The sequence below is a fragment of the Vigna unguiculata genome, chromosome 4 (assembly GCF_037176805.1).
Source record: "Vigna unguiculata cultivar grain cowpea cultivar isolate G323 ecotype 2 chromosome 4, ASM3717680v1, whole genome shotgun sequence".
Taxonomy (NCBI): domain Eukaryota; kingdom Viridiplantae; phylum Streptophyta; class Magnoliopsida; order Fabales; family Fabaceae; genus Vigna; species Vigna unguiculata.
Window position 1 is genome coordinate 43,576,063 of NC_140795.1, and position 11,452 is coordinate 43,587,514.

Below are 11,452 nucleotides of genomic sequence, written 5' to 3' on the forward strand. Positions count from 1 at the left end.
TTTTTATTTTCCTGCAAACCAAATACACTTAGGACAGTGTAGTCGATAAACTTTTAGGTCAATTGTTTTTCTTAAATAATTATAGTTTAAAAAAATGGAAAGTAATTTATTCTAAAGTTTATGCCAATTTATTAAATCTAAAAAGTTAAATTAATTTTATTACGATGACGTAATCTTTCAAAAAATGCATTTTACTTTTAGAAGTTTTAGATTTATATCACAAAATTCAAAATCAATTCAATTATATCACAAAATTTTTCTTATAAACAAATTTTATCCTTTAGATCTTAGAAAAAAAAATATTAGTTTGAAATTTCAACTTTATTAGTGTTCTTAACCATCAAAATTTGAAGAATTTATCAACTATGAACTATGTTAATATTTGGCAAAAATTGGGAAGTCAAGTATATTGTACTTTATTATTACAAAAAAAATATCATTCTATATAATGCAAATTATTAAAACAAGATTACAAAATAAGATAGAAAATGAATTTCTTGTGCATATAAAAGAAGTAACTGAAAATTTTTGTTCTAATTCACATTTAGGGCACACCGTGGGACCCTTCAAACTCAATGTCCTCAATGTCACTGTGAATAACAAACTCGTTGCAATGACAAATATTGGTCAATAATTTTGGAGAGCCAAAATAATATACTCAAAAATTTTACACATCAATAATTGAATCAGAATTAAACTTTTCAGTTATTCCTTTTTCAATGTAAATAACCATACTACCGGCAAGAAATTCATTTTTCATTTATTCTGCAATCTTATTTTGATAATCTTTATCGTAGGTAATGATACATAAAGAGATAAAATAAGATGAATTAGACGATCAATCAAGTAAAATGTCTTTGATTTTTTTGTTCTCACCAAAGATTGACATAATTCAATAATGATTGACAAATTCTTCAAATTTGGATGGTTAGGAACATCAACAATGAAATTTGTAGTTAAAATTCTAAACTAATCATCTTTTTATCAACATACCTTTTTTTTTAAGTTTAAGACTAAACAAATAATTTATCATAATCTAATAAAAATTGAGATGTAATTACTAAAAAAAATATATAATAATCAAGTCACAATTAAAAGCCGGTTATGGAAAAACACACTACATTATTTTTTTTTCTTCCATATTATCATGCTAACTATTAAACAAATATTTAAGTATCAAGTGAGATAAGATATATTTATCTTTTTTTTTTCAAGGATGGAAAACACAGAATATGATCCTATTATTGATTCTGACAATCAATCATAAACAATATCTCATACCCATACTGATAATCATGTTGTAAATAGTAAACGGAAGCGTACCTGAATTGGCCATAACGATAATATTAGAGCACTCCTATATGCACAGTGATCTTCCTCCTGTAGAGCACCTTGATTTTCCTTTGGTTTGATCTTCCTCCTGTAGAGCACCTTTATTTCCCTTTGGTTTGATCTTCCTCCTGTAAAGCACATTTATTTCCCTTTGGTTTTCTCTCTTGATGGGGATAGGGAGAAAGGAACAGGAAGAGTGCGTTATGACTCTCTGTGTGTGCTCTCAGAAGGGGACCACGATGTGACGAAAAAAAAATTCTATTTATTTATTTATTACAGTATACTTATAAGAATTTAGAGGCAATAATTTATACACTAATATATCATTATATTTAAAATATTCACATTTATATATATATTTACAATGCTATATACTTCCTATATCCACATTGTTTAGTACATTTTATATTTCCTACACTAGAAGAGGAAGAAGGATTATTTATTTACAGTTTCCCCCTCATATACGGTTTATCAAACAGGTGGAGGGAAAAGGTTATGGATAGGATTCACTTGGACTGTTGGGGGTAAATAAAAGGTAACTCCGATTTGTCCTTCGATGACAATCGGTGCATTCGGAGCAGAGAGAAAAGTAATGGTAGAGTTTCCCATTCCCTGAAATGTTACAGAATTATTCACTACATTGGTTTGCCATGCATTTCCCGGAAAAACAGCTACAATGTCGGCGAAGAAGGGATCAGGCGTGTTCGGAGCAGCCATCTATGATAATGTTATAAAATTTTGTTTTTCGCACACAATCAAAAGAAATAGGGAAGTGAGACAAATATCACAAAAAAAATAACATATCATAATGAAATGAAAATTCTTCCAATTCCATAAAACGGGATCTTTATTATACTTTTATAAAGTTATTGATTAATTTTGTAGTGACTAGTCAGGATAAATGAGCTCATGGCCAACAAAGTAACTCAAGAACATCTCATCTTGAGTGATACTAACTCGTTTAAATCCCCAAGGTCATACCTCCAACTACATTAATCAAATCTTTATTTATCATAATTTTTATTTCAATATTAAACCACATAATTATGTAAATAAATAAGTAGATAGGATCAATGAATAATTAAGATAGATATAAATGAATAAAAAGGGTCAACACGTAATTAGAGATAAATATAAATAAGTAAATGAGAGTAAATATAAATTAAATAAATGGGACCAGTGCATAACTGGAGATGAATATAAATAAATAAATAGGATTGAGAACTAAATATAAATTAGAATGAGGTTAGGGACACCTCACTTAAGGTAAATAAATAGATAAAAATAATTATGAACAGATAGCAAAATAATTAGAGTAAAAAGGTCAAATGATAGATGTCTCCTTCCCTTACCTTAGCTATGGAAGATATACTTTTGAAGATGATCTTTGTATTTTATTTTTCTTCTTTTTCTTTTCTCACGCTTGCAAGAACGCTGCTTCTCCTCCCCTTTTTTTTTTCTTCACTGTCCCTCCCCATTTGGATTCACTTCATGCATATTTATACTGTATTTTGTAATGATTACACTTAGTTTAAATTATACTATCCCGTTTCTGTTTCAATCCTTCTTTGGTTTGGTTTCATTTGTTAAAGATTGGCCCATACAGATTTTTTTTGTTTAACCAATCTGAAGTTAATATCAACTTATCATGGCATTAATTGTGACTTGCCAATTTGCCAGTGCATGTGCGTGAACTGTGATGTGGTGGTGTGGAGAAACAATTCTTTTGTTTACCTTATATAAAGTGTTCTACGCATATAATAAAGATTCATTTGGATGAAGTCATAAATATTATTATTATAATAATAATAAAGGCAAAACATATGTTTTGTTTTAACTGAAACGTAGTTATCATGTTATATAACTTATTTTATTATTAAAGTATATTATTTTGTAGTAATATATATATATATATATATATATATATATATATATATATATATATATATATTTTTTTTTTATATGTTCAAAATTTATTATACTAGTCACAAAAAAAGATGTATCATAAACTTTTAGGTATTGATACACTGAAAACACTGGGGTACAAATTTTGAGATGTTACAATTCTTCCCTCCTAAAAGAAATTTCGTCCTCGAAATTATTTATTTATTTGTTTTTGAAATAAATAAGGGTAAAGGTTTGTTATTTTCTCTTCTAATTCCCATGTAATATCTCCATTAGTTTCATTCCACATGACCTTCACTAGAGGGATCTGTCTGCCTCTCAATTCTTTGACCTTCTTGTCCATAATCTGTACAGGTATTGCGTCAAATGTAAGGTTATTCTTTAATTGTACTGTATCAGGTCTTATCACATGAGTTGGATCAGAAATATATTTTCTTAATTGAGACACATGAAAGACATTATGAAGGTTTGAAAGGAACGTAGGTAAGCAAATTTGATAAGCAACAGGACCTATTTTTCTAAGAATTTGGTAAGGGCCAATAAACCGGGGAGTGAGTTTCTTTGATTTCATCACTCTACCAATTCCAGTGGTTGGTGTTACTTTCAAGAATACATAAACTTATTATACTAGTCACAAAAAAAGATGTATCATAAACTTTTAGGTATTGATACACTGAAAACACTGGGGTACAAATTTTGAGATGTTACACACGACCATTTATAAACTAAATTACTTAAGTTTTAGTATTTCTAATTTGGCCCCTCATCAAATTAGAAATTACTAACTGGTCTCTACACAATATTTATTTTCATGACATATGCCTTTAGCCAAATCTTTAAATTAGTCAGATCACTTTATTATTTGGCTTTATAAATAATGGCCCTAACACATTTAATTATGTATCATATATATGCATGACCCAAAATTGCTAACAATCTTCCACTGGTCACAAATATATATGTCTTTACAACCTTACAAATGTGTTAGACTTTATGAGCTCAAAATTGCCATTATATTACTCAAGCATACTCCAAAAGTCCCGTCCATTGATTATATCAGTATGTAGAACCAAACCAGTTTTTCATTGCATCAATCGCAACTAAAACCAACAATGATCACTAATCCTGACACAACCAAATGACATGGATTCATCATGAAATGTGTAGCATGAAAAATTATGTGAAGGTGATATGTATATACACATCTATTTTCAACTGGTCCAAACTTTAACTTAATGAGATCAATATAAAAACTTAATGTACAAAGTGTAAAATTAAAACCACATATATAAGTAACCAAATATGTCTGAAAGTTTCATGTATGCATACAAGAAATTAAACATAGAACATAAACCATATAAAAATAATTATCTCCCACTAAACCTCAGATTCCTCAAATTGTAAAACACCCATGTGAGCAACATGTTCATGAAAGACCTTGGGTGGAAGTCCTTTAGTTAGAGGATCTGCAATCATGGAGTTTGACCCTAAATGTTCTATGTAAATCTGTCCACTCTGTACTCTTTCTTTAACAACTAGGAACTTAATATCAATGTGCTTCGACTTAGTCGAGCTCCTATTGTTGTTGGAATACTATACAGCTGATTTATTGTCACAATATAACTTAAGTGGTCTTTCAATGCTTTCCACAATTTTCAGCCCTGTGACAAAATTTCTCAGCCATATCCCGTGATTAGATGCCTCATAGCATGCTACAAATTCTGCTGCCATGGTGGATGAAGCTGTAAGGGTTTGCTTGACACTGCGCCAAGAAACCGCACCACCTGCCAACATAAAAATGTAACCTGAAGTATATTTTAAGTTATCTTGACATCCTGCAAAATCTAAGTCAGAAAACCCCGTGATCTCCAACTGGTCTGACCTCCTGTATGTAAGCATATAACCTCTTGTTCTCTTTAAATATCTCATGACCCTTTTTGCTGCTTTCCAATGGTCCATTCCTGGATTGCTTAAGTATCTGCCTAGAACCCCAACTATGTATGCTATGTCTGGACGCGTACATACTTGGGCATACATCAAACTCCCTACAGCTGACGCATAAGGAATCTTCTTCATTTCCTCAATTTCCAAATTTCCCTTTGGACACTGATTGAGACTGAACTTGTCTCCCTTAGCAACTGGAGTATCCCCAAATTTACATTCATGCATGCTAAACCTTTTAAGAACTTTATCGATATAGCTCCTTTGTGATAATCCTAGAATACCCCGAGATCGATCTCGATGTATCTAAATTCCTAATACAAAGGAGACGTCACCAAGATCTTTCATTTCAAAATTCTTTGACAGAAATTTCTTAGTTTCGTGCAATATGCCTATATCATTAGTGGCAAGCAAAATGTCATCAACATACAAGACCAGGAAAATAAACTTGCTCCCCTTAAACTTGTGATACACACAATCATCAACAAGATTCATCTCAAAGTCAAATGAGAGAATTACTTGATGAAATTTATGGTACCATTGACGGGATGCTTGTTTTAGTCCATAAATGGATTTAGTCAATTTGCAAACCATATTCTTTGGATCTCCCGACACAAAATTTTCTGGTTGCACCATATAGATCGTCTCGTCAATGTCACCATTGAGAAACGTCGTTTTGACATCCATTTGATGAAGCTCCAAATCATAATGTGCAACAAGAGTCATAATTGTCCTAAAAGAGTCTTTTGATGAAACTGGAGAAAAAGTCTCTTTAAAGTCAATCCCTTCTTTTTGAGTAAATCCCTTAGCTACAAGACGAGCCTTATACCTCTCCACATTACCATTAGAATCCCGTTTGGTCTTAAATAACCATTTACAACCAATGGGTTTCACACCTTCTGGTAATGGGACAAGTTCCCAAACCTTATTGTCTTGCATGGATTTATACTCTTTCCTCATTGCTTCAATCCATTTTTTTCTGAATTAGGATCATGTATGGCTTGACGGACGGTGTTTGGATCATCTTCCATCACACCATTGTTAGGATCTTTATTTTCTCGGAGAAATACAACATAATCATCTGAAATGACACTTCTCTTTTCTCTCATGGATCTCCGCAAAGGTACTGACTCATGAAGCATAGGTTGTTAAGGATCTTGAGTTTGTTCTTCACGAACAACCAAATCATCTTGAGTATGGGGTTCATCAGCAATGTTTTGTGGAGGTTCCGAACTTACTTCATCAAAAGTAATTGTTTGAATCGGTTCTGGAATTATTACTGATTCTTCCTCCAAAACAAATTTCCTAATCTGATTCTTCCCCCCAAACTCAATATCCTCAAAGAATGTAGCAGTCCCTGTCTCAAAAATTGTCTTTAATATGGGATCATATAATTTATATCCCCTGGATCTCTCAGAATAACCAATAAAGTAACTACTTATTGTTTGGGAGTCCAATTTCTTTTCATTTGGCTTATAAGACCTTGCCTCAACTAGACAAACCCACACATGAAAATGCTTTAGACTAGGCTTTCGCCCAATCCAAAGCTCATAAGGTGTTTTAGTAGCTGCTTTAGTTGGTACTCTGTTCAGAATATAAGATGTCGTCTTTAGTGCCTCTCCCCAGAGTGACTCTGGTAAGATGGAATGACAAATCATACTCCTTACCATATCCTTAAGAGTTCGGTTTCGTCTCTCGGCTACACCATTCATACTAGGTGATCTCGGCATGGTGTACTGTGGGACAATTCCACACTCCTCTAGGTACCTTGCAAAAGGTCCTGGACGCTGTTCACCTGATTCATCATATCTGCCATAGTACTCACCACCACGGTCAGATCTAACAGATTTAATTCTTTTGTTAAGTTGATTTTCAACTTCAGCTTTAAAAGATTTAAACACATCCAAAGACTTTGACTTTTTATGTATAAGAAATAAGTATGCATATCTTGAGTAATCGTCTATGAATGATATAAAGTATTGTTGACCATTCCAAGAAGGTGTAGGAAATGACCCACAAATATCCGTATGAATCAACTCTAAGACGTCTGAAGCTCTATATGCACTGAATCTCTTCGCTTTGGTCTGTTTGTCCTTAATGCATTCAACACAAACATCAAAGTTTGTGAAGTCAATGGACTCTAAGATTCCATTTCACACAAGTCGTTCAACTCTATTTTTAGAGATGTGACCTAACTGCTTGTGCCATAATGCTCCTGATTGAGTATTGTCAATTTTACGTTTAGTACCATGAGATTCTGTATTGAGGGTTTCATTATAGGTGGTCACAATATCAAGCAAATATAGATTATCATAAGCCAAACGTGAACCAGTTCCAACAATATTTGAATTAAAAGACAAACTGAATTTACTGTTTCCAAATGAACAAGAATAACCAGATTTGTCCAAATAAGAAACTGAAATTAAATTCTGTCTAAATGACGGCACAACAAAAGTGTCTTTCAAATCCAAATAAAAACCAGTACATAACAATAATCTAAAATGCCCAATAGCCTCCACCTCCACCGATTTGCCATCTCCAACATATATTCATCTTTCAGAATCAGTTGGCTTCCGGTAGTTTAGACAACCCTTCATAGAAACACTTATGTTAGTAGTAGTACCTGAGTCTAACCACCAAGTGTTACTAGGTACTGACGCTAAATTGACCTCAGAACAAACCATAGCAAGACTATGCTTTAGACTTATGCTGTTGAGAACAATTTCCATGTTCCTTTTCCAGTCCTTAAAATTTGTTCCATTGAGGATCGGAACAGAATTTACATTGGCAGATACAGAAACAACTGAATATATATATATATATATATATATATATATATATATATATATATATATATATATATATATATATATATAACAAGAGTAATAACTTATTATGCCCACATAATAAAATAAATCATTATAAAAATATTCAAATAATGGTTTAACCCATCCCAAAACACCCAATGCACCATTAATATCAAGTCTTTGGACAGTAATATCAACTACTAGAGGTATCTGGTTGTAATGATCAAACACTGATAATAAAGCACATCCAACAACAAACTAATCTTTGGATTAATTTATCATCGACAAAGCAAATCCTTATAATTATCATATGTTTATCATCACAAGTGTGTATGCAATCCGGCCAAATATTAATCTTCCTTTGGGCCGATCAATACTCGCATGAACATACATAAACACCAACATTTAACATTTTTTCACGAACTATCTACTCAAGAGAGGTCACTTTGGTGACTTCTTAATTCAATTAATTCATTAAAAATATTAAACAAAACCAAAATTTGATTATATATTTATTCCAAAACCAAATATATTTATTTTATATATTAAACAACCAAAAATATATAAAATAAATAAAATTATTTATATTCTAAAATATAAATCCTTATGTTCAAATGTCTTGAACCCAAAATTCAAAATTAATTAAAATAATTTACTTCAATTAGGGTTTTAAGAAACCCTAGGATTCTCAATTTGGGGTTTTTCTCCCAAAAACAAAATTGGGATTAAGGGTATCAGAAATAGGAATTTAGGGTTCTGAATAGAAATTAATTAAATTAACCAAAAACAAACATGAATCAAGTATGGGTGGCTCTGATACCACATGTAAGTATAAACGCAGAATATGATCCTATTATTGATTCTGACAATCAATCATAAACAATATCTCATACTCATACTGATAATCATGTTGTAAATAGTAAACGGAAGCGTACTTGAATTGGTCATAACGATAATATTAGAGCACTCCTATATGCACAGTGATCTTCCTCCTGTAGAGCACCTTTATTTCCCTTTGGTTTTGTCTCTTGATGGGGATAGGGAGAAAGGAACAGGAAGAGTGCGTTATGACTCTCTCTGTGTGCTCTCAGAAGGGGACCACGACCATTTATAAACTAAATTACTTAAGTTTTAGTATTTCTAATTTGGCCCCTCATCAAATTAGAAATTACTAACTAGTCTCTACACAATATTTATTTTCATGACATATGCCTTTAGCCAAATCTTTAAATTAGTCAGATCACTTTATTATTTGGCTTTATAAATAATGGCCCTAACACATTTAATTATGTATCATATATATGCATGATCCAAAATTGCTAACATGGAAGAGAACAAATGAGGAATGAGAGCAAAAATAATTGGTTTGTGTCTAGCTTTCATTTGTTATTTAAGAACAAAAAGAGGATAGATGATAGTAAGAGATGAATAGAATTCGTGAGAAAATCAAAAGAAAATAAAAAAAATATATCTTAATAAATATTTTTATACTTTATTGTATTTGATTTTATGTTTTATTATTTATTTACATTAAATATTGTACTTTATAAAAGAAAGAAAGAAACATAACATACAATTTCAAAAATTTCAAAAAAAAAATTATAAAATTCTAATATATATACATATAATTTTAAAAAATTTAGGGGGGCCATGGCCTCCTCCCGTCCCTTTATAGATCTACCTCTGACTCCTTGGACACTAAGTAGTGTTTTCAAGTTTGAAGAGCTCCCATCAAAGTGTACAACTCTTAATCATAAGTAGGGTAGTTAGGAAGACACCATGAAGTTTTTCACTAAATTAAACAATGTGACGGTCTCCTTGCAACAACAGAACATCTATGCCTACACCAAATGCATCACATTCTAACTCAAAGGGTTTTTTTTTTTTCAAGCTGCTGAAATGCAAGCTCTTCTTTTTCTTTCCAACAAAATGTGACATCTTTTTCACCAACTCATTAAGATGATACAAGAGAAGATAGACACAAATTTTCTATAAAAACTTGTCAAACATGAAAACTCCTAATTTCTTCCACATTTTGTAAAGTTGGTCATTCTTGGACGACTTTAATTTTCTCGGGGTCCATATGAATTCCATTTTTATTGACTACAAGACCTAAAAAAACTACACTATCTACACAAAAAGTGCACTAAATTTTTTCTTTCTCTTTAATATATATATATATATATATATATATATATATATATATATATATATATATATATATATATATATATATATATATATATATATATATATATATATATATATATATATACTTTAAATTTAAAATTGGAGGTTTATTTCCATACATATATCTTCAAGAAAAATATTTCGTGTGGTGTCTATAACTCTACATTGGTTTACAAATGAACAAAACCCAAGTTTTGAATGTCCTTTTTATCTATTTCTTCATTCCTAGGGACACATGAGGAGTTTGACGAAGTACAAACAAACTGTGTTTTATGTAACATGTTGGTGGTAGTCACGAAAGTAAAAGAAATGAAAAGAAGAGCATAAGGAAGCAAATGGTACACACCCTATCATATCAATCAAAAGGGTATGTGACCAAATGCGCACACCCTATCATATCAACCTAAAGCACACAAGGTGGAGTTTCCAACATGGTAACATTAAATTAATTCTCACCATGAACTTCCATTTTTTTTTTTCAAACACATGCTCCAAAGTAATTTGTCTCTCTATCAACATGGCCAACAAAGGAATCCATGATAGCTGTAGCAAAATATGAGTGTCTCCTATGAAAGTGATGATGAGACGTGATATCAACCATAGACTTAGGTTATCATTAACTAGGCAAGTAAAACATTAACAAAATCTCACCAATGAAATGGTTTAATCATTATCTTACATTGTACACTATTGTTTTGGAACCATTACAAGATATTCCATGAAAATTTGTGTAATACTTTTCTATGTAAAACTTTAGGAGTGGCTAGTTAAGACAAAAAGTCTTTGAATAAAAAAAAACATATATTAATTCGGTTTACCATCTAAAAAATATTGAAAAGTGAAGTTTGATATCCATTTTAGTTCATTAAATGGTGTAGTCAATAATAAATATGTTTTGATCCCTTAACTTTCGGTGAATTTTAGAATTAGTTCATTTTAAAATTTTGGATCAATTTGGTCTTTCATCTTTCGAAATACATGGATTTATTTTTTTTTAATCAAATTTTGTTAAATTTATTTGACATTTCAAGCGCGTTTTATAATAGTATTTGACTTAATATTAAAACAAAAATGTGTCAAACAGTATAAACAACTCAAATACAATCTTGAAATGCGTACGAAACATCAAATAAACTTAACAAAATTTGATTAAAAAGACTAAATCTAGTATTTCGAAAGATGAAGGACTAAATTGGTCCAAAGTTTCGAAATGGACTAATTCCAAAATTCACTGAAAGTTCAGGGACAACAACGTATTTAACCCTAAAATCTTTAAT